Here is a 25,187-nt window from a genome sequence, read left to right as displayed (position 1 = left end):
TGTAGTGGGCAAAAGAACGATGGATTTAACCCAGATCTCTTGACTGGGGGAGAATGTCTGCATTGTCAGCATTCCGTCCATCATTTGTTTGTTGTAACGCTTTTCGCCCTAAGTGGGATGGGTATTCCCAGACGTGGGACCCGTGCTTACTACGCCACTGGAGTCAAGCTATCCTGGCTGATGACGGCTGATAGCCAGAAACCGTTCGTAGGATGCTTGATTCCCGTCCAGGGAAGACATGGCTTGGCAGTTCGGGCTGGACTGTTCCCATGAGGCACAGGGTCAAGACTGATTTGCATATGGCCATGTCTAAACTGGGGTGCTGTAGTGGGCAAAAGAACGATGGATTTAACCCAGATCTCTTGACCGGGGGAGAATGTCTGCATTGTCAGCATTCCGTCCATAATTTGTTTGTTGTAACGCTTTTCGCCCTAAGTGGGATGGGTATTCCCAGACGTGGGACCCGTGCTTACTACGCCACTGGAGTCAAGCTATCCTGGCTGATGACGGCTGATAGCCAGAAACCGGTCCTAGGATGCTTGATTCCGGTCCAGGGAAGACATGGCTTGGCAGTTCGGGCTGGACTGTTCCCATGAGGCACAGGGTCAAGACTGATTTGCATATGGCCATGTCTAAACTGGGGTGGTGTAGTGGGCAAAAGAATGATGGATTTAACCCAGATCTCTTGACTGGGGGAGAATGTCTGCATTGTCAGCATTCCGTCCATCATTTGTTTGTTGTAACGCTAGTCACAGCAAAGACATGTGCAGGGATCCCTAACATTTCTGCCTGTGTCCTGAGCTCTACTTCAGCCCAAGCTGAAGTCTCTAGACCATTGCCAAGCAAGCACTGTACTGGTAGGTCTGCACTTACCACAACCTTCTTAAGACCAGTTATCCCTCCCCAGGAGAAGTTAACAACTGCCTGAGAATGGTCTGTTCTGACATTGCTAGCATTGGTCACTTGGTACATTTCACCAAGTATAATCTGCCCAGGATCCACAAGATCTTTTGTCACCATTGTGACACTAGCTCCTGTGTCCTTGAATGCCCAAGCTTCTACTCCATTAATTAAAGTCTGCTGTCTGTATTTGCCCAAGTTGCTGGGACTCACAAACGGGGACATATCCATTCCCCCATCACTGACAAGCACAGCCTGAGTTGCTACTCTGACTAGGCCAGAGTCCATCTCAGAACCCAGGGTCAACCCTACTACACCCTTATTCTGTGTATTCCCACCACCAATTGTAACGGCACTAGGGGGAGCAGGTGCCTTAGGGGCATTGGTGGGGGCTGGAGTATTTTCTTTGGCCTTGGTGCAGTCACTAGTCCAGTGAGTTTTCTGTTTACAGATTTTGCACCAAGGTTTCTTTGGCCTTTACCCTTTCCTGACTGTGAATCCCCACCTGAAGAAATTTTTTGGGGCCCTTGAGAAGACTTCTGGTCTTTACCCTTGTCCCCACCCTTGTCAGAGTTTTTGGAATCTTGCTTCTTTGGGTCACCACCTTGGTTCTGTACCTTATGCCTCACCCTGGTTCTGACCCATTTGTCTGCCTTCTTTCCCAATTCTTGGGGAGTGGTCAGATCAGAGTCTACCAGGAACTGGTGCAACAGCTGATTTTGACAGTTATTAAGAATCTGCTCCCTCATTATCAGATTGTACAATCCTTTGGAGTCACACACTTTACTGGCTAATAACCAACCTTCCAGAGCCTTAGCAGCACAGTCAACAAAGTCAACCCAGTCCTGATTTTGTGCTTTTTGGCTGTCTCTGAACTTCAACCTGTATTGTTCAGTGGGTAGGCCAAACCCATCTATTTGAGCACTTTTCAAGACTTTGTAATCATCAGCATCCTCTTCTCTTACAGTGAGGAGCTTGTCTCTACCTTTGTCTGCAAAGGCGAGCCATAAGATTGATGCCCACTGACCTTGAGGGACCTTCTGTACTTTACAGGCCCTCTCCAAGGCAGTTATCCATTTGTGGATGTCATCCCCACTCTGGTAGGGAGGGACAATCTTACTTAGGTTTCTATGCTCATAAGACCTCTCCCTATCTCTAGGGAAATTGCTGCCACCAAGGGACTCTAGTCCCTCCTTTTTACTAGCTCTGTAGAGCTCTAGGGCTTCCCTATCTAAGGCCATCTGCTGCTTTCTGAGGTTGAACTTGTCTTGCTCATACTTCAGCATTCTCTCTCTCCTCTCCTGGGAGGTTTCCCTCCCTCTGTGAGAAGAAACAGAGGTTCCTATAGAGGAGATAGACGGGATAGATCTCCTTGACAGAGATCTATCCCTTCTAGCCCTGTTGTCAGGCCTACCTGGAGGAATAAAGGAAGTGGCATTATTGTCATCCTCCTCATCCTCAACCAGGAGGTCTGGGTTCACCAGAGTACGGTCATTGTCACCAGTCTGGTCAGCATTAGAGTTAGGGTCAGTGGAGTTTCCACCCCTAGACCCACCCTCTGGTGCTGCCCCACCCACACTGTCTACATCATCAGGCCCACTAAGCCCTGTGATATCATCCAGTTTCAGTATCTTTATGAGATGCTGGATGGATGGACTTTTGCCTGTCTTCAGCTTCCTAATGGAACATAAGGCCCTAAGCTGAGCAAAGGAGAGATCCTCATATTTATAGGGAAGGAGCTCACTGGTTCCTGGTAGGGACCCACTGGTTCCTGGCTGGTTAGACATTACTAATGTGGTGTGGTGTATTGCACTACCTACACTAGTGTGGCCTACTAAACTCTCTTGAGTTGTAGAAAGGGTGTGCTATCCCTTAACACACAACTCTAAGTTCAGTAGAACTTACTGTAGCTAAACTTAATATTATATGTACCTAAGGTACCTTTAATGGTTTTCAGTCGATCAATTCAATTGAGATTATCTGGTAAAACAATAGCAAGCTGGAATCCCACACGATGCACACCAATGTGAGAAGGTGGCCTGATATATGCTGTCCACTAGTTCTAGTGGGCACCTTGTATCAGTCCAAACAACCCCTTATGGTGATAGGTTAAAGACAACCTTTATTGAAAGCTATCCTAGTGGTAGCTATGGAGAGCAGCCTTCAGGCCAAGTCTTGAAGGAATGTAAAGCAGCTTGTTTTACCAGTTTATAATCTCCTGAATGATCAAATGAAAGGACAACCACACCAGGTATATATTTAAAATATATGTATTTAAGATTAAACACACCCCTCTAGTCTCTTTACGAGACTAGAGTTTGAAGTACTTAATTTACAAGTGAGCAAGCATCAGTAATAGCACAAATACACGTTTGGGCCCTTGGGGCGTACCAAACCATAATACCAAAAAAGTGGTATAAGAACCACGACTGGGATAGACACAAGGCCTAGAGCCTGTAGAATCGCTGGGACCCCAAGGAACCACCCAAGGTAGTGACACAGGGGCCCCACGGAGACTGTAGGCAGTGTGTAAACACAACCGCGGGTTCCCGTTATCTTCTATGGGCAATGTCGCGTTGGAAATTTAAAGATTAGGGACACTTCTAATCGAGTCAGGACCAACCCCTTTTGGACTTAAGAAGTTCTAGGGCTAGCACCCAGGGGAGCACCGGAGTACTCGAGCTACCTCACCCAGGGAAGCCAGGTGCATAGGTGTCTTTTGGTGTCGGGTCGCGTCGTCGATTTCAATGGAAGCCTGCAAAGAACTGCTTCTGCCGTGAACAGGAGAATTGTCCGAAGAGATCAAAGCCAGGATCTAGGATGGAAGGAACCTGAAAGCAGAGGGGACAGAGTCTGGGTCACTAGCCAGTGACCAAGGGCAGGATGGACCAATGCCCACAGATGTCGGGTGCTTCAGGTGAGTTGATGGATGCCTTGACTCTTCAGCCACGAGATCCAGGAGGCATCAACGAAGTCCAAGAGCTGGATTCGAGCTGTCCCACAAAGTCTGTCGAGTGCTGTGGTGTCGGAGATTAGAATGAACCCAACAAGCCTTGGCAACGGCAAGTCATTGGAATTTAGAGAAAGGAATGCGGTGCAGACCAGCAAGGTCTGAGGGACTCACCCAGCAAGGCTAAGTCAGGGCACATCTGGAGCAACCAGGAACGCCCAATCAGAAAAGGAGTCGCCTTCGTGGGGACCTGCTAGCCAATGGGTTAGTGATCGCAAAGGAGCCTCAAGCGGTCGCACTTGAAGCTGGCCCACGGGTCACTCGTGGAGTGGAGGCCAACAATCTTCAGTGCAGGAGGTGCTCAAGGCTGGGGCTACTCGGAGCCCAAAGTACAACTTCGAGGAGGACCAGGAAGATAGTGTTGCTGCAAAAGTTCACGGTGTCCAGGGGTCACGGTTCCACGTCACCCACGATAGCCACGGGCCTCAACTTTGCTGTGGACTCAGGGTAGCCTCGGGGAAGTCTGGAAATCCACCTCTGGTGATGCAAAGACTTCGGCGTCTGGCGGAAGCTTCAGTGTTGCAGACCGGTCAGTTGCTTCTTTGGTGCCTGCCAAGCAGGGGAGTCACTCCTTGACCCCAAGGGAGATTTCTTCAGTCTTCTAGTCAAAGTAGAATGTCAAAGGTCCAGGATGTATGTTGCAGAGTTTCGTCCAGGGTAATCTAAAGTCCTAAGGACTGGATTCCTATACTTATAGTAAGTTTAGGGGATGGACTAACTCTAAGGCCCCACCTATGGGTGGGATTGGAAAGAGGGGTGGTTACACCCATTTCCTTTGTCCAGTTTTGCGCCAGAGCAGGGCCAGGTAGCCCCTGCAACCAGTTTGAACTGGGCTATGGACAGGGACAGCAAATGTGCCCCCAGTGCAGGACTTCAAAGCACCAGAGAGTGCTCCCGCCCAGCCCCAATACACATCTGCCTGTCTGGGGAGGTGGTCACACCTCCCTTCGACAGGAAACCTATTGTCCAGGCCTCCCCTGCCAGAGTTTCGGTCAGCAGCAGGAGGCCAGACCCGTGTCTGTGGCAGAGGCATCCATTTTGTGATGCCATGGCTCAGGAAAGTCCCACCGGGTTTAGCCAGTGTGAACATGTCTCTCCCTCTAGAAGAGTGGAATGCTACCCCCGCCACCAGAACTGGTGGGAGGGTAGTATTCTAAAGTGTTTGACACCAAACACGACATGTTTTGATGCAGCCATCCCAAAGTTAGCATTTACCGTGAGGTTATAATGCACTTAAGAGTATATGTTATGGCTGTATCACAGAACAGCCATAAGGAAGTATTTCCGAAAGCTGCAGAGGGGCTCAGCTCATGCCTGGGCACCCTCTCACATAAAACCAAGCACACTGCCTTCAGGATTGTCAAGGCCTGCCATATGAGTGGCTTATAGGTTTATATGTGTCTGTATATAGGTGAGGATATAAGTAGCCTATACCACTGTAAGGGGTGCAAGCACACCCTTACCCAGGCTGCAGTAGCAGACCTGTGGTGCCATTTTGGAGTGCTTCCCAGGGGTGGCATAATATATGCTGCAGCCCCCGGTAGGCCTCTGAGGTACCTATGCCCTAGGTACATAGTATACCATATACTAGGGGCTTATAAGGCACTCCAGAATCCAATTAGATATGTACCTAATGTACATGGAAACCATTTTAGAGAGGAGCAGCTAGGCGGTGGTCCTGATTAGCAGGGCCACAGCCAGAATAAGGTTGAAAAACAGTGAAACACCAGCAAAAAGTGGGGGTACCCATGTGAAGCAGGTCCTACTCTCCTACACTTGGCACACTCATGGTGTGGATTAGGGTCCCAGGATGCCTGACCCCAACATGGCCAACAATTGTGAATCTTTATCCCCCTTGCTGAACTTTTACTTACTCAACCCTTCCAGGACTGGGACTGACCTCAAGAGGACATCTGGAATTCTTTCGGACCATGGCTTCCCCCCCGCACTATTCTGACAATCCCTGAGTACACATGACCTCTATCCTGTCAGCGGAGTCCGAGCATTATGTCCGACGCCCGGTGCAGCTGCTCTGTTCAGCTAATGAGGAGATTGGCCGTGGTTCATCCCCTGACCGTCACCTGCCCAGCCGGATCTTGGGCACAGTTTCTCCCCTTCTCCCTGTCTCGCCCACCCCTCCCCTCATTGTCTCACAGTCTGGCCCATCCCTCCTTGTAAAGTTTTGTCATTCTCGGCATACTCACAGTGTGGATAAGGGTCCCAGGATGCCTGACCCCAACATGACCAACAATGGTGACTCTTCTTCCCCCTTGCTGAACTTTTACTTTCTCAACCCTTCCAGGACTGGGACTGACCTCAGGAGGACATCTGGAATTCTTTCGGACCATGACTCCCCCCACACTATTCTGACAATCCCTGAGTACACATGACCTCTATCCTGTCAGCGGAGTCTGAGCATTATGTCCGATGCCCAGTGGAGTTGCTCTGTTCAGCTAATGAGGAGATTGGCCTTGGTTCACCCCCTGTCCGTCACCTGCCCACCCGGACCTTGGGTACTGTTTCTCCCCTTCCCCCTGTCTGGCCCACCCCTCCCCTCATCGTATTTCTCCTTTCTGTCCAACTTCCTGACCGATGCCCGTTGGAGCCTCCTTGAGAGCTATTGGGGAGACTGGCTTTGGATTACCTCTCTGGCCGTCACCTACCCATGCGGTCTTTGAGATGACTTTCCCTCTGTCTCTTATTCCATCTTCCCCCTCATCCTCTCCCTTCTAACTATCCCTCTCCCTCTTTACTTGTCTCTCCTTCTCTCCCGTTAATGTGTCTCATACATTTGATGTAACTTGTAATTGTTATTATTGTTGTTACTTTGCTGACCTTATGTAATGCGCTCTGATACCTACGGGTCTAACCAGCGCTATATAAAACTTTTTTTCAATAAGGCACATTAACCAGAACACCATATAAAGTGACGTTCTGGTGGCGATAAGCCATTGTAAATATTTCTCTAAAACTTAGATGGCTTGTTCACCACCTTGATGCAAACTCCCCAACTACATTTGAAGCACACTAATGCCCTCCTTAAGGTTGGTTCAGAAATATGTTAAGGTAATTTCCCACCCCGTATTATTGGCTACTCATGATTTTTTGCACCTTCACTAGGACATTCTAAGTATGACAGCCGGAATGGGGATTATCATGCAGGAATTGGTGTTTCCATATGAACTCCCATATGCCATTCCTCACTTATGAGCGGTTTTATACCTGGGACTTTTACCTCCCTTCAACTGTGCAATATCCTGGTGAAAAGTTGTTTGCCATGGTACTCATGCAGTATTTGCAATCATGTGTATACCAATGCAGCCACTAATTCCTGGTAGTAGCTACATAATGTAATGGGTGTCTGAGTTGTTAGCCTATGTTTAAGCCTTTTATGATTAGCTATGTGTGCCACCATCTATGAATTACAGAGCCAAAATAATGACGTCAGTGCTGGAGAGGCAAGTGGCGAGTGGCCTGCCGCACAGGGGAAAGCTGTAAGATCATTAAACAAGCTAGAATAAAACATAGGTTGAGAATATTAACTATAGAAATATGCAATTATACTAGGAGGTTTCCCCAATAAAAGGTCAGTTTAAGGCCTTAGTAGAAAAATGGTCAGTCCCTGTTAGATATATCTCTCAGGTTTAAACTACAGACCCTCCTGCCTTGGAATTGTCTGTTATACGCAAACATTCTGAATATCTCTACTACTATTGTGAGAGTGATGGTAACATTTAGAAGCACAGTGATCACAATGGAAATGGTATTACATAAGTAAGAATAAATAATAAAGAAATGGTACTAGACATGCTGAGCCAAGGAACTTTAGATGAATATCATGCACACACGCCCAGGCAAAGTTGCTGAGGCAGATGACTTTCCCCTAGCTGAAAGGCTCACTAAAGAGCAAGTTATCCTGGATCCAGTGCAAACAGGATTCAGTCAAGAGGGAAAGGGTCTGGATTCATCTCAGTATCTGAGGATGGAGGCTGGTGATGGCATTCAATGCCAATATTTATTAGATCTGTTGGTAGGCCTTAGTGACATTGACTATGGCATATTCCTATTTTATTGCCACTTACTAAATATCTGAGAGTTGGCCTTAGCATATGCAATATTGTTCCCCACATGACAATGCCATGGTGCCTCTTTCCCAACCTGCTTTCCATATGCCAGATGGATGACATACAGGGCCACATGTTTCAAACATTTTTTGCATTTGCAATGGGGTCGATTCTCATGATAACTTGTTACCAAATCGCAAAATGGGTTTGCGATTCGGTATTTTGAAGGGAAGTGTGTAGGCCGTCCCTTCCAAATACCGAATTGTAATGGTATGTATGAATGTTTTGTGACCTGTGAATGCAGTAACACAACATTCACAATTTACCACCAACTTCAAGTTGGTGGTAACCCATTCACAAACGGGAGGGGGTCCCCAAAGGACCCCTACCCTGGGGACCCCTTCCCCTTTGTGAATGTATGAAAAAACTTTTTTTAGGAGCAGGCAGTTGTCTCACGGACCACTTCTTGCTCTTAAAAAATGAAAGGTAAACTTTTTATTTTTCATTTTGTAAAGCATTCCATTTTTTTTAAGGAAAATGGGCTGCTATACAAAAAAAAGATTGCTTTATTTAAAAGCAATCCTAGACATGGTGGTCTTCCGACCCTAGCAGGCCACCATACCCGTGATTTTAGCAAATCCAAGGGAGTCTCAAATTGCGACCTATCACATTAATATTAATGAGAGGCCGTGGCTTGGTGAGCCAAGATGACGGTCACACTCTGAGAGTGTTCCTGACCCCTCTGCAATCCGCTGTCATCCTGCATCTCCAGTACCCAGCATCCGTCGGAGACACCTTTGTCACCAAGGTGCCCACATCCATGGCAGTCCTGATCCCCTGAAAAGAGCCCATGCGGGTGAGGGGGACAGCCGGCGATCATCTGCGGAGCAGCGAGACCTGAGACCAAATGGCACCATTCTGACCTGTGCTTGAAGGGCCTACCGGGTGACGGTCGTGATGATCTCGGGGCTCTGGCTGCCTGGTTCGGGCTGGAAATGCAGAATCTTGATTCCGTGTCTGCCGCGTATGGCCCCTGCGGTGGTCTAGTGCCCTGAGGCTCTGACGGTGGCTGACCAGCCCAGAGCGAGAGAGACACCCGCCGCTGTTACCTGAGGTGAGGGCACCATACACAGCATCAGAGATGTTGTGCTGCTTCTTGGGGCGGCAGGGACACCAGTGGCGGCTGGTGACATTTGAAAGTTGTGGGCGTAAAACCTCTGTATGGTTGCCCGGTGGCGAGCAAGCGTAGCGAGCATCCCCGACCACCATAAGAGGTTTTTTTAAATAAAAGGGTGGGCAAATGGTGCATTCCAAGTAAATTTGAGAAAGCAAGAAATTGATAAAGCAATTGTGAAAGAGTAGTTATAACATCACATCAATAAAGAGATTTCATATGATAATAACATAGGTAGCTGCTTACGTAATGAGCAGGTATTATGGGCAATTTTAAAGGGACATTCTTTGTTAAAAAAGTGCACGTCTTTAATTCCAGATACATGCACATCGTGTTATTCCACTTAAACAAGCATGTTTTGCTTTCAGGATGCCCGCATGATCCCTTGTGTGTGGAAGGAATGGCTGCTTCTTTCCCGCCTATACAATATAGATGGCATACGTCTTGTAAGAACATCTTTTTGCAGAACCAATGTATGTGTCCCTTCCTTTGAAAGTAATTCCTGTGCTAAGAATATTCTGCTATGTGTTTTATCTCGTACCAGGGGAGAGTTTCTGCAAGAGAAGCCCATCAGACTCTTGTTGAGACAAGCACAATTCAAATGTTTCCCTTTCTTTTGGTGTGCTGCTTCCCCTTGCACCAAATCTACTCCCACCCCCTTCTCAGCTACTCGGCACCTTGACAGCGACCTTGTCTGACCTCTTTCCAAACAAGGTACCGAAAATGCTTTTTTTTTGGTCCTTTTCAACATTACTATGTGAATATTCAAAAGTATTGACGTAGGGTGAAAGAACATGTAAGAACATTCTTTCACGATTTCAGACATCCAATCCCTCTCATACAAAAACACATACAAGTATTTGAATAAGAAGACAAATGTAAATACGGTGCTCATGTACAGCGCTCCAATACCTTCGGGTCGAGTTCGCGCTATATAAATATGCAAAAAAAAAAAAAGTTTCCATTCCTGCCAAGAGCTTCAACGCGGGAGCGGTGCAGCCGAGGGACGAAGCCGGGGCTACGCTCACTTTGGCTGTACGAAACGTGGTTTGATGCATACCATGCGTGAGAGTACGTTTCTAAATATAGCCATATGTGTGTGTGAGTATTGTATGCTTCAGAGTGCAGTGGTTCCTTTTACCCCTGCAGACATCTTTTGTGGGCTGAGAGGTAATGTTCCCAGGACGGGTTTTATCCTGAGCCCTTTCTTTACACAAGATGGCAGCTCCCAAAATAACTAGAACCCCTGAGACAGGAACTGGTCTGCTCTTTTGCAACTCTTTATTCTCTGAGGATGTGGCCGAAAATCCATGATCTTAACCCCCCCACCCCTGTCCGTGCCTTTTTACCCATCCCCTCCCGTTGTCTGTGCCTTCTTTGCCCCGCCCCCACCCCCAGCCGTCCCTTCACTTGCCCGTGGTACCTTCTGTTTTTTTACAAATGTTGCTGTGGGGTACATAATTATTTCCATGTATTATGGACGGCTAACTAATAGCTGCTGGGTGTTTTGGAAGCAAAATAAGAAAGTAATCCAGCACTTGGTTCATACATATGCGTACTGCAAATAGACTGCGCACACCCAGTCACGGTCGGAATTACGGGAGGGGTTTAATTAAATATAATTATCAAATAAAAAAGTACTTACTTACTCAGTTTATGGATGGGTCCGGGTCCGACTCCCTCCGTCCTACGCAAATTCCTGCAGCTCTCCTGAGTCTCCTTGTGACCTCGTCACCAGGAAAGGAAGCCTCCCTCCCTCTGCCTCCGCCAATCACAACGCTGCTGAGGCGCTGGGGAGAGCGCCCCAGCAGTGCTATTTTCTCCCGCATAGAGAACAAGGGAGAGTGGGCAGTCGCGCTGGAGGGCAGGGGGGGAGTGGCTTACCCAGTGTTGTGGGTACTGGCTGTTTGGTCGGCTCCAGGGGTCGACCAAACAGTCAGTACCCACAACAGTGGGTAGGCCACTCCCCCCCTGCCCTCGAGCACGACCGCCCACCCTTCTGTCCCCAACCAGGCACTTCTGCTTTCTCGCAGTGCGAGAAGCAGAAACATAAAATGGTCGTTTTTACCACTTTATGTTTCTGCCGTCTCGCACTGCGAGAAAGCAGGGGGGTGACGCCCAAACGCCCCTATGAAGGAGCCGCCACTGAGGGACACCCAACAGCAGACTGCAGCCACTGGCAAGCCACGAACGGCTTGCGCTGCACTCGACCTGTGATCGGCGGGATGCATTGCAAGGGCCTGGTGGCATGGATATGCCACGATCTGATCCTGGGCCTGAGGATGATGACCCCCGTGGTGGCCTAGTGCCCTGAGGCTCCAAGGGCCGCTGACCAGCCTGGAGCGAGCAAGACACCTGCTGCTGCACCTGAGGTGAGGAGAGGGCACCACACATGGCATCAGAGCCATTGCACTGCTTCTTGGGGCCTCAGGAACTCCCAACAGCAGACTGTGGCCACTGGCCAGCCGTGGACGGATTGCGGTGCGCTCGGCCCCTGATTGGTGGGACACATCGGGAGGGCCTGGTGGTGTGGATTTGCAGCGATACGATCCTGGACCCGCCACTAATGCCCTCGTGGTGGGCGAGTGCCCTGTGGCTCCGAGGGCAGCTGACCGGCCTGGAGCAAATGAGACATCTGCCGCTGGCGCCTGAGGTGAGGAGAGAAAGAACATAAAACAGGAGTAAACCCGTTTACCCAGTTGAGACCGGGTGAATTATGGTAACAAAACAACAATGTCTCAACCAGTAATTACAAAGGCAATTAAAGTGAATGCATAAATCTTTAAGGAAGGGAAACAGGAGACCAAGATAAGAAAAAAAGAATTATTATTATGCAAATAGTTATAACAGCAATATATTACAACTGAATTAAATTAGCCAAAAAACACACCAATTGCGTACTGACCATGCTCAGTGCAAGTGATAAGTGCAGTGACACAAGTGATATATATACAGCGTGAAGCGGCGCAAAAAAGGGGACAAATAATAATGACAATCAAATAACATAAATACAATAAATAATGAGGTGAGGAGAGGACACCATACACGGCATGGAAGCCGCCACACTGCTCCTTGGGGTGGCAGGAACTCCCAACAGCCAAAATGCAGCCACTGGCCAGTCGCGGCAACTTGTGGTGCGCTCAGCCCGCAATCGGTAGGGCACATCACAAGGGCCTGGTGGTGTAGATATGTCACGATTGGATACTGGGCCCGCCGATGATGCCCCCCATGGTGGCCTTGTGCCCTGAGGCTCCAAGGGCTGCTGACTGGCCCGAAGTGAGGAATCAACTATACACTGCAGCACCTACCCAGTTACGGACGACTTGCGGTGTGCTTGGCCTGTTGTAGCTGGGGCGGATGCCTCACGAGGCCCTGGTGCCACCACGATCTGTGGCCTGGGGGCTTGCACCCCTTCGGTGATCTGCGTGTGTCTTCCCTGTGGGTGGGCTCCGGCCCGGACCTGATTCCACCACCACTCCTCTGCCCCGACTCGGCGGAACCCCCCTGCTCGCCTGCTGGGACTGTCAGCGGCTGAGAAGACTGTGTGACCCACAGAGCCCTCTCCATAAATCAGGAGAGCCAATGGGCCTCTGCATGGCAGGGAGAGGAACCTGTGAGGCCTTAGGGCGGCTTCTTCATTACCCCAAAGCCCTGAACCTGTAAAAACTGGATGCCTGCAGTCAGCGGGGTGTGCCTAATGACCTACTGTCCCACTAAGCTTAAACCATCCTTGCCAGGAGCAGCAACCACTGTGAAAAGCAGACGCGAGCTGATCTCCGACTCAAGCACCCACTCACTCAAGAGTCTCAACCCCTCTCTCGGACCAAGCGGGCCTATGTCTGTGTTCTGGGGGGTGAGCCCACAACCATCGTGGATGACCGGCGCTCCACTTGACCCGGGGTGCAGGCTGCGAAGAAGGGGCATGAAACTGTGTGCATCTGTGGTGCAAGGGGTGGCACCTGCATCCATCTAAGGGAAAGCCCGACTGAAACTAGAGACCCAGTGGGAGCAGGAACTCCACGATCTGACCCGCATCCAGTGGAGAAGAATAAAGAGACACAGCAGCCCATGCATGAACCTCCACATACTCCGGTGTGCTACCAGCTAGGGGCCCAGGCCCCTCCTGCTTGCCCTGCATCTTATCCCTTTTCTAAGCACCAAAACACCTGCTTACATAGTCATACCTGAGCTCTGTGACGGTGTCGGCCCTGCCAGCCCGTTCCTTGCCTAAATTCGTCCCGGACCAGCGGGCCTGTCCCATCTGGCTGAGCCAACTGGTGCGTCAGTGACACAAGTAGAGGTGTGAGCTGTGGGGTTGGTCTGACCCCCCCTTAGAGATCCTTTCCATCATGGAGAAGGATAAAGGAACGAAGACCCCACCGACCCAGACCAGAATGGAACAATATACCCTCAGTGGCCCCACCCAGAGTGAGGCTGTGCCCTCCACAACTGGCCACCCTGAAGGAGACCTGGCCACCATATTCCATGCCATTAAGATTTATTAAGATTCTTTGGAGACCAAGATAGGCGAGGTTTATGTGGACATGGCCCTTATCCGCAAAGATCTCCGCAACGCAACTGCTCACGTAATAGCAGCAGAATCCTGCCTTTTAGAAGTGGAGGATGACGTCTCAACCCTAAAAACGCAGGTGAAGCAACTACTGTCCCCTACATCTGATCTTCACAGATGGGCCAAGGATGTATAGAACCGCTCCAGCCAGAACAATCTCTGCTTGGTTGAGCTTCCCAAAGGCACAGAGCCCACCCAAGTAAACACCTTTATTGAAGACTGGTTCAGATTTTGGATGTCCGCGGATGCCCTGTCCCCCTGGTTTGTTGTGGATCGGGCCCACCACGCTCTCGCCCCTAGACCACCACCAGGAGCCCCACATTGCCCAATAATTGTGAGGATCCTTTATTTCAGGGACCGAGATGCCATACTGCAGGAGGCCCGCTGCCACCCAGAACTACTCCACAAGGGGGCCAAGATCATGATCTTTCCTGACTACACCAGGGAAGTGCAGGCTCACATGCGATCATACATCCATGTGAAACAAAAGCTGCGGGCCCTCAATCTGCCTTACAGATTCCTCTTCCCAGCCCGCCTCAAAGTGATGCTCCAAGGCACATCTTACCTTTTCAACACGCTAGAGGAGGCGTGGACCTGGGCAGTAGAGGATTGCCCAATCCGCCCAACGAAGATTGCCTCGGTGTCGGACCCCCAAAAGGGACTATGGGGAAGTGCATCTGCAACATTCCGTGGGTGACACGCTGGGTCCCGTAGAGAGCGCAATGCCCGTGGAGCGACGTTTGTCTCTCCAGCCGGCTCCCTCCAAAAAGGAGTGGATCGCCTGGACTCCGATCTAAGTCCAACGGACTGGACCTATTGACCGCGGTGGGTTTCAACAACTACCCCAAGGCACAGTTCTGAGGACACCGATCCGTCACGTAGCCCCCAAATCTGAAACTAAGTACTGCCTCTATGAAGAATTCAACCTGGAGGAACGCTAATCCTTGAACATTGATGGGCCCAGCATGTAGCCCTACACTACGCCCCACAACTAACTAATTAACTTTTCACACTTTAAGCTTTGTTCATTGGATGACAGATGCTTCACTTGGGGAAGTATCGGAAGGGAGGTTGGTTGGGGTTCTTGATTGGGACCGTTCTCCCAGCCTTTAGTTGTGTTATTTTGTTTTCCGACAGCACTGTGCACCACATCCAAGATCTTCCCCCAGGCGATCCATGTATTGACCCCATATGCGTCCAGCCTCCTTCAGGGTCCATAGACTTGGTCCACCTTAACTATCCTGATTCCTGGACCATCACACCATCAATCTGTCACAATGCCCAGTCCCTGTACTGGGGGTGAACCCCTGAGAGTCCTCTCATGGAATGTTAATGGTCTTTTAGACAAAATCAAACAGACAGAGATTTTAAAATATGCCTGGAGGATTAACCCAGACACCCTACTACTACAAGAGACACACATGATGGGAAATTGCTTTCCCTTTCTGGCACGTCAGAGGTTCGACAGAGTATAGCACTCTGGATTTTCCAGGGGCGCACGCAGGACGGCAATCCTCTTGCAGCGCTCCTTTCCCTTCTCACCCACCCAGGTGATTAATGACCCTCATGGCCGCTTTACTGCCATCACAGGTACTCTTGAGGACTCTACTGTCAACCTAATGTCACTGTATACCACTCTGGTGAATCTATAACCCACCCTTCGAGCCGCAATGGAGACACTATCCACCCTCACCCAGGGCCTGACCATGATAGGGGGGATGTTAATGCTGTCCCTGAACCCACTACAGATGCCACAAAAGCCCCATCTTCCCACAGGAAACTAGGGGCCAAGCGCCTTCGGGATTGGGGCTCTACACTGGGCCTGTGTGATGTCTGGTGCATCTGGCACCCTAAGACGCTACAATACACGCACACTTCTGCTGCGCACCACACCCACTTTTGCATTGACCTCATCTTTATGCCCGTCCCAGACTGTTGGCACGTGGAGTGTTCAACCACTCCCTCCTCCTGCGGATGGGGGGGCCCATGTGAGCTCTACGACCCCTATGGTGACTAAACACCTGGTTCCTCCAGGACCAAGACTACAAAAAGGGGAGCCGGAGAAGAACTGAACAACTACTTTCACACCAACGAGGGCACAGTGCCACATCAGGCATTCTGTGGGAGGCGGGCAAGGCCAAGATACGTGGATATGCCAAAGGGTTCCTCAAGCACAAACTACAGGCCCAAGACAGCCAGCTCTCTCAACTCGAGGCCAGGGCCCTCCGTATGAAACTGACGGCGGCCGCGGCGGAAGGAGAGGCGGAATGACGACAGCTGCAGCTAATACGCAAAGAGATCAAAAATATTGCCCTCGAATCTGCTAAATTTGTTTGGAGATCCACAGTGGCCAGGGTCTATGGGTGGGGAGATAAGAACGGCAAGCTGCTTCACTGGCTCGCTACTCACCCTATGGTTAACAGGATAGTCCCCAAAATCTGTGATGCACAAGGACAAATTTCTTGCGCTCCTGCAACAATCGCACAGACCATCCCAAACTATTATAAGTTGCTGTATTCAGTGGATTACTCACATACACCACAGGGTAGCTCCTCCTTTCTGCAGAATATGCTACTTCCACGGCTCTCAAAGACTGACCTTAAAATCATGGACAAACTTATCACAGCTGAGGAAATCAGTGAAGCAATTTCCTCACTCTCCACCCACAAGACCCCCGGTCCAGACTGGTTTCCAGCAGAGTACCACACAGCATTGCGCGAAATGCTAATTCCTCAACTCCATGCCCTCTTTGAGGAACCTATAGAGAAAGGTACTTTCTCCTCTGTCAAGGACACAGCTACCATCGTGGTCATACCCGAAGTAAACCCTCCCCCGCCCTCATGTGCTCAATACTGCCCAATCTCACTCATTAACACTGAGGTTAAAATCTACACAATGATCCTTGCTATCTGTATGAAACAGGTGCCCCACACCCTCATACACCCTGACCAATGTGGCTTCATGCCACACTGCAGCACACAACACTGTCTTAGACTCCTGCTTGTAGCCCTCGCCCACAGGAGTCTCCTTTCACCATACCTGGCCCTAGTGCTGCTCGATTTTGATAAGGCCTTTGACATGGTTAACTGGCACTACCTTGGGAAAGTCCTGGAAAAGGCAGGCTGCGGTGCCTACTACCAAAGAATGGTGAAGGCCCGTTACCCTGCTCAATCAGCCAGGGTCCTTATAAACGGAGCATTATCAGAGGCCTTCCCGATCACGAGGGGAACCCTACAGGGATGCCCATTTTCCCCTCTCCTCTTTGCCCTCATAATTGAGCCTCTGGCTTGCCTCATCCTGATAGATGACCAGAAACAGGGATGGTGCTGGCAGGACTCCCACGAGGACTTGATCGCTTTATATGCAGACGATGTCCTCCTCTATTTGGCCAAGATCCCTTCAGATCCACTCTTTTGAGAGGGCATCGGGCTTACGCCTCAACCTGGTGGTGCCTCTCCATGCCTCGGCAAACGACTCATTTAAATACCTTGGTATCTGGGTGGCGCTTCTCCCAGAGCTGACCTGGTCCCTCAATTTCACCCTCAATCTCACCACGCTCCTCAAACATACAAAAGATGACCTTCGTCGATGGCAAACTCTTCCACTTAACCCCCTTGGTAGGGTCACTCTCAAGATGATGGTTCTTCCTTGTCTCTTGTACTCCATTCAAAATCCTCCACTCCACCTCCCTTGCAGCTGGTTGCTTGACTTGGATGGGGTAATCACAAACTTCCTTTGGGGCGGTTCAAGATCACATCTGGCCCTCACAACATGTCAACGGGCCACATATGAAGGGAGTATGGGGATGAAAAATCCCTTTTTGTTCTATTTAGCCACCCGCCTTCAGGTAAACCATGATTGGTTTAACAGCGGATGCCCTGATCCAACTTACTGGCTGGAACTGGAGAGCCTTGGATTCTCACAAGTCCAGGCCATGCTTTATGGGACCCCAATTACTCACACTCTACCAAGAGTTACCAGTACAGTTCTCCTGGCATAGCACTCTGCGCTGTGACACATTCACTGGGATGCTAAGCTTTCACTACAAACACCATTGTGGAATGGCACTTGGCTGCGTTAGGTTGCAATACTAACAGGCTTCCAGAAATGGGATTTGATCGGTATAACTTGCCTGGGAGATATATGGAAGGGAGAGCACTTGGCATCCTTTCGGTGCCTACAACCAACATACTCCTTACACGCCACCCAATTCTTCCGAAACCTTCCGCTGCGATACGCCCTAGCCCTCCACATCCCTGACCACATGACAATCCCCAAATTTAGCCCACTGGAGGCCAAGCCTCTCATGGGGTACTTGGGAAAGAGGGGAATATCCCAAATTTACCGTTCACTGATAAACAATACCCCATCCACTCGAGAACCTCTCAGAGCCTGCTGGGATCACTGGCTTGGTCCTCTAGAGAAGGAAGAATGGAGAGATGCTCTGATGGACCCCAGGACACTCACTATATCAGCCAGGCTCCGACTAATCCAAATCTACTACCTTCCCTGCGCAGATCCTACCCCGGTGAGGCTGCATAAAGCGGGTTGCCTCCCAAGCCCACAATGCCCGCGCTGTAAGGCAGAGCCAAACGACTTTTATCACATGGTTCAGTCCTGCGCCATTCTTTCTAAATATTGGGAGTCAATTGTATCTGATCTGAGTGGGATACTTGGGTGGGAGGTCCCTCTCAATCACCCTGCCCTTCTCCTAGGGGTGATGGAGGAGCTGGATGGCTCCTGCACTGATAAACTATTTCTAGGAACAGCCATTCTGATAGCCAAAGGAGACATTGCAGCGGCCTTGAAAGAGTCGACATCTCCCTCTATGGCAAAATGGCGCAGGGTGTAGACTGCTGAGCTGTCCAAGAAAGAGCTGTATACGAAGCAAGAGGGTGCCCGGCTAAACATGAGCGTATATGGGGCAAATGGATGGGACTGCTAGATTGAGTCCGCAACACGGGTGGGCCCACACTCCAAACAACCAGATCGGGGGATCCACTTGTAAATGTATTAAAAGGTCTGATATAGCAAAATGGTGCTATGTTTACTTTGTTGTTTAAAATGCCAATAAAATTGGTTATCAAAAAAATATATTAATGAGGTAGGTCAATTTGCGACCCCCTAGGAATCGCTAAATGAAAAACTTAAAATTTCATACATTTGTAGCAATTACCTAATTGCGATTCTCTGAAAATTACAATTAGGTAATCTCTATTACAAATGTTGATACATGTGGCCCACAGAGTTTTGCAAGGCTCTGTGCTTTCCCAATATTTGTTGTATATCTATAGGTTACCAAGCTCCAGTATTGTTCAGGAGTCTTCATTAACATTCTATGAATACACAGATGACACATATTTCTAGTAAGCTTTAGTAATGGGAGAAATCCCATGAGGTTAACCCTCTAGAGTTGCTGCTTCAAGTGGCAATTTGACTGACATGTCATGGAATCATAGAATTACAACTGGCTGGCGGTAAATGTGGCTCAGGTTGATGCATTTAGGCCAAACCAACATGCTCACCAGACTAAGTTTATTACCTCATTTTAACAATTCTTGATCCTTCTCTGACATAAATGCATCACTAGGTCCAAAAATTTGAGAACCGACCAAAACCAGAATTATGCCCCAAATCAAATTTTTGGCAGTAATTGCCAATGCACTGTCAAGACTGGACCATATCAATAACTTTATCTGGGTCTTGTAGAATAAATAGTAAATGGATTCCAATGTCTGGAAAACATATAAGCCCACCTTCTGTTTAAATGCCTCAAAATGAGTAAATGTCTTCTGCTACAGCAAAAGAATACTGTCTCTTCATTTCTCTTGGAATTGAAAGTCTTTTCAGTTTTAAACCTGGTTTAAGATATTAAATTTCCTTAATGTATTTTATTTCAGTTGCACCAACTTGCTGAATTTAAGAATATTATTTCTAATCATTTTTGCCTTGGGAATTCCATTTTACGTTTTTGCTGGTCATGTCAAATCAATAGTGTTAGGTGTACATTTTTGTGACCATTTGTGGATAACAGATTCTTAATGAACATTGCTGTTGATAACCACATTATGCTGACTGTTTCAAGGGCTCACACAGCACATTGAAAGTTGATCCCCTAGAGAATTCTCCACCACCACCTTCAGTAGACAGGAAAACATACAAAAGAAAAACATCTTAAGGATGAGCTGCAAATATGTGTTATTTGTCGACCATTCTCCATTTCGAATCATTCAGAATCACAAATAGTTGTGGTGTATAACTTTTACAGTTTTTGAGGACTATCAGACTTACAAGATTATTTAAATACACACAATAGTGTTTCTGTTACTGTTTCTTATACTGCTATTAATTCAGATTGCTCCTGCTTCTGTATTTTGCTTGGTAGATACCCCAAATCATCTGGGCATATAGTGTCCAAAGGATAATAACAAACGTAAAAGAGGAGCAAAACCTAGACCCAGCAAGGTTATTTCAAACTCACTTAGGCCAGATTAAAAGACGATCACTCAAGTCTCACCAAGTTCATGGAATAGGGACCTGGATGGTAAAGATTCAACATGAGTTAAGTACAACTCTTTGACTGCTGCTCTGACAGATTGGCAGATGTTATTGTAGTTCAAAAAGCAGGTGGGACATTCTCCTTCCCTTACTTACAGGTTGCTTTTGAAGTGACAGATTGTGCAGGGACAGTTTTTAAAAGCAAAATTAGAATACCATTCGGAGGTGATCTAAATCCATTCCCTTAAATGTTCCTATCTTCAACACTCCCATAACAGTGTGATGTAATACGGTTCTATAATAGTTTAACCAAAATCCACCCAGAACCATACTGAGGTTGACATCCACCATAGTTGAGGACACTGTGCCCTTTCTGACACCATCAATATTTAACCAGTTTGTAAGTGCATTCAGGCAGCTATTGCTGGACCTACCTCAGAATCAGAGATCTAAAGTGAAAGACAGTTTATGCTTTGGGATGGACATCTTCCTGAAAATATGTAGTGAAAGGCAATGCTATTTGCAGGCAAATATTTGGGCATCAAGCACAGTTTAATAGTAGGAACCATGTGGTTCTAGGTAGGGGAAATTAGCAGTTATTACCCCTGCTGCAAATAGGGTAGAGTAAGCATTACTTGACCTAATGCACGCTCCACCATTGGACCATCAGGTCAAACGCTTTTGTCAGAAGACCCCTCTAAGCATCTGTTGTTGTAAACACAACACTTGCCCTGACTCTAAATAGAGTCGGAGAAGTACAAGGATGACACTGGGAGCAACGACTCTTCAAGGCATCTCATTAGATTAAAGAACACCATGCACTAAAATGTCCCATGGTACTATGAAAAATACACTGCGAGTGAGTACCCCTTAATTTGTTGGGAAGATAATCTTAATGCAACTCAAAATGATCTGTCACTTGATCCAGCTCTTTGTGTTGTTAGCATCTGCAAGGTGAAGCTATATTTAATTCGTGTAAAAGATTGAGACTAATGTGAAGTTAGGTTTGAAGATAGAGTATAGAGATAATGAATGGCCTTACAAACAATGCAAATGGCTTTGAAAATGTATTACAAATAGTTCAAAAGAAATGTGCATTAACCTAAATAGACTTTATTTCCATAATCAATACATGATTAAATAAATGCATTTGATGCTTGGAATATATGAGGAGTGTGAGGATATCAGAAAGTATGTCTAAGATGACGAAGGTGTAGGAAACATGTTTTGTGACTGCTTTAAATTGTTTTTACATAGACACATTGTTGCCCATAATTGTTCCTAAGATCTTCACAGACTCCTATGGTGATAGGCACTTACCAAAAGAGAAGGACACGGAAATTCAAAGACCAAAAAAGAGCATTGATAGATCTTAACAGATTCTCAATTTTGCAAAGGTTCAAATGTAGGTTTCTAGATGATATTCAAGGTAGAATCTAAGAGAAACAGCGAGAAAGCAAATCTAGCTGACAAAAGATGACATTTTTCCTAGGATTTAATGGGATCTAAAACTAAGTGTCATCAGCATACATAAAGAGCAGACTATGATACTGATGAAGCACTTTTGCACACAGGTTGAAAATTAGGCAGTGATAGCGAATAACCCTGGGGAAAAGCTAGTGTTCCTTGCTTTACAGAAACAAGTGAAATGGAAGAGTGCGTATCATCTTGGAATGATGCGAAAGAAATGAAGAAATCCAGCTGAGCACTGACAGTATGATGCAACAAGCCACCAGGAGAGAGAGTGGGAGAAAAGGTTCAGTGTCGAAAACAGCGAACCAATCTAATAATATTGGCTTCGAAACCACAATGATCCACATCTGTAATCAGTTCATCAATGGTGGTAACTATCTAATGCTCTAAGCTCATGCCAGCTATTGAGCCAGACTGCATGGGATCAAGGATACTATTCTCATTGCGGAAAGACTGTAATTGCATCGTGGCATGACTTATAGCACTTTTGCATGAAAATGGAAACTGAGATGTCGACAATAATGGCATTATTTGCAATGTCTATGTTTGATTTTTTCAGCAGATGTTTTACAGCTGCCTGTTTCCAGGAAGTACTAAATATCTCAGCCATTATAGGGCCTCCAAAAAAGTTTGAAATATCTTTGCTGAGCATAGATCACACAACTATCTTGAATTATGAGAGCTGGTGAAAATGTAAAATACCATTCCTCCATTGATCAGAGGGAGCCCTTTGACAGCATAGCCACAGCATAATGAATATGAGTGTCAGAAGTAGGACAGGTGAGAGATAACCCCATCCCAATCTTTCACTTTGTTGAATCCAGATATTTGAGTTTTTCTCAGAGAAGAAAAAGGCTAGGTTTTGTAATAGCTGTTTAGGGGAAAAAGGTACATTTCGTTCTGTGTCTGGAGAGCAGAATTCAGAGGAAATTCTAAAATACTCTAGTTTTAAGCATTCCAGATTTTTTACTTTCTCTGAAGGGTCATATCTCACTGACCATGCCTGGATGGCCTGGTGTGTGTCCAATTTACAACTAGAGAGTTCATTTGTGAAACATTTATTTAAGTATTTGTACTTTCTTTACATTTTAGTTTCCAGTTGTGATGCACACTAGTGATCTGTCTTAAAATATTTAGATGACTCACAACTTCTTTTATTTCTAACAAAGAAAAATGTAAATACTGATGCCCCAACTCTAGTTTCCTCAGTAATCTGAGAGGAAATAATGAGTTTTGGTGTACCCCCAAGCTTTAATGGGGATCATGAGTCAAACTCCCTATAAAGGGGAATATCCTTCTGGACCCAGAATTACTGGGACTTACAAGGCAGGTTTTGCAAATTCTGTGGAGTTTAATACAAATGCATACCCACTCCTGGTGGCAAACATGAGTGGGACAAACACTTATAGAGATGAAGAATGTTTTTACATTGGTCCAGATGTACATAGACTTCTGTTTGAGATTTCCAAACAGCGATTTTTTGGTAATTCACTATTGAGAAATCACAAACAGCTATGTACAACATAATGTTTTACACTGTTTGCAATCCCAAAGGGACGCAAAGGACCTGCCTCATTAATATTCACGAGGCAGGTCACAATTTGCAACCCATTTGGAATGGTTAGCACTCACAGGGGTGGTGGCCTGCTGGGGTCAGCCATGTCTCTGACTGCTTTTTAAATTAAGCAGTTTGTTAGTTTGAAATGCAGCCCGTTTTCCTTAAATGAAAATGGGATTCATTTAAAAAAGAAAAATGAACAGTTTCCTTTTCATTTTTGAAGAGCAAGCAGTGGTCCGTGAGACCACTGTCTGCTCTCAAAATATATTGGCACCCACATTCACAAAGGGGAAGTCGTCCCTTGGGACGACTTCCCCTTCCTCTTTGTGATTGGGTTAACACCTCCTTCATGGAGTTGGTAAAGTGTAAATGTTTTGCAACCGTATTCCGGTTGCAAAACATTCATACATGCGACTCTTTATTAGGAAGGGATGCCCTTGTCACGCCCCTTCCTCATAGCAACTTGCAAACCCAATTTGCAATTCGGGAATAGCTTACTATAGGAATTTGTATATTTAAAAATGCTTTTTTCTGGTCGCAAATTGCCCGATTCTGTGAATTGGGCTGTTTGTGAGCAGATAAAAGCATTGTACGTCTGGCCCTATATAACTTCTAAAATTACAGCCCTACAACCATTGAATTTAGAAAGCCAGAACCCAAAATCAAAATGGAGATTTTCTAAAAAATTACAGAAAAGTGTTATGATTATTAATCCAAATTGGTCACACCGTGTATACCATTATTCGGGAGGTTAGAGAGATTACACGAGTGACTGAAGAAGTGAATAACAGTTGTATGATATAAGAAAATTCTCATAGTTCTGGAGGAAGGAATGAATCCAGAGGAGAAACAAAAGATGGCATACCCTATAGATTACTATGATTATACGGAAGTAACATAGTTAGCTAATGCATGACCAGGACCTTTGTCCAATAAACTCTAATTAGGTGAAAAGACAGGCATTGGACAAAATGTGGTTAAATTGAGCCAATAAAGATGCACTTTTCAGTTATTGAGAGTAGTCCGAATAACTTTCAGAAATTCTTGAAATCTGCATTTGTGAATTAGGCGCTAGGGTTGTGTAAAGTTGGAAGCTAGGGTTGTGTAAAGTTGGAAAGTCTATAACTGCTGAACATACTTAAAACTTTTTAAGCTTTGAAAAGTGTGAAACTCAGATTTGTTTTAAAATGAGGGACAGATTAAGTAATGTTTTGAAGCAGAGGTAAACCGTTCTGATTGCAGCAAAGAGCCATGCAAAGCAGTGAGCAGTATGCTGCTGATTGGCCTCAGTCAGGTGTCCTCTCGTTCTGGTCCCACTGATGAGCAGATTATAGCTGCGTCAGTGTAAGAAATTGGTTTGTTGGTTGACTATGGTGTATGCCCTGGTCAAGCCACAACCACAATCCTTGTCAGGGTGAGGCACAAGCCAACCCTAAATTAATCTGTGCTCAACCTTCTGGTACCTTGGCACAGAGAAGTCAAGCTTAACTTAGAGGCACTGTGTACAGTATTTATGCAACACTTCAAACAGTAATAAAGTGAAAATACCACACAAAAAAAGTTTCCCACACCAAGTTAGATAAATGGAACTTTCTTTAATAAATAAAATAAGACCAAAACAACATAAGTCTAATTAGTAGAACCAGAGGTATTCACGTTTAAAGATTTCAGTGAAAATAGCACCAAAGACACAAAGTGCAATCTATTGATACCTGGTTGCACCGAATGGGACAAACTTACAAGCTCCAATTTGACCAAGATGAGGCGCAGGCCAGCTGCTGTACCCAGTTAGGCCTGCTGATCAAAGTACCTTAAATCCTGGTTTGCGGAGTGTTGCGAGGATCTGCATCGAAGATGTGCCGTACAGCCAATGTGATGTGTTGGTTATGAGATGCGGCAAGGGTGTGATGTAAGGGCCTGCGTCATCCTCGTGAATCCTG

This window comes from Triturus cristatus, chromosome 11, assembly GCF_964204655.1.
Source record: "Triturus cristatus chromosome 11, aTriCri1.1, whole genome shotgun sequence".
Taxonomy (NCBI): Eukaryota; Metazoa; Chordata; class Amphibia; order Caudata; family Salamandridae; genus Triturus; species Triturus cristatus.
This window is presented reverse-complemented; position numbering follows the sequence as displayed.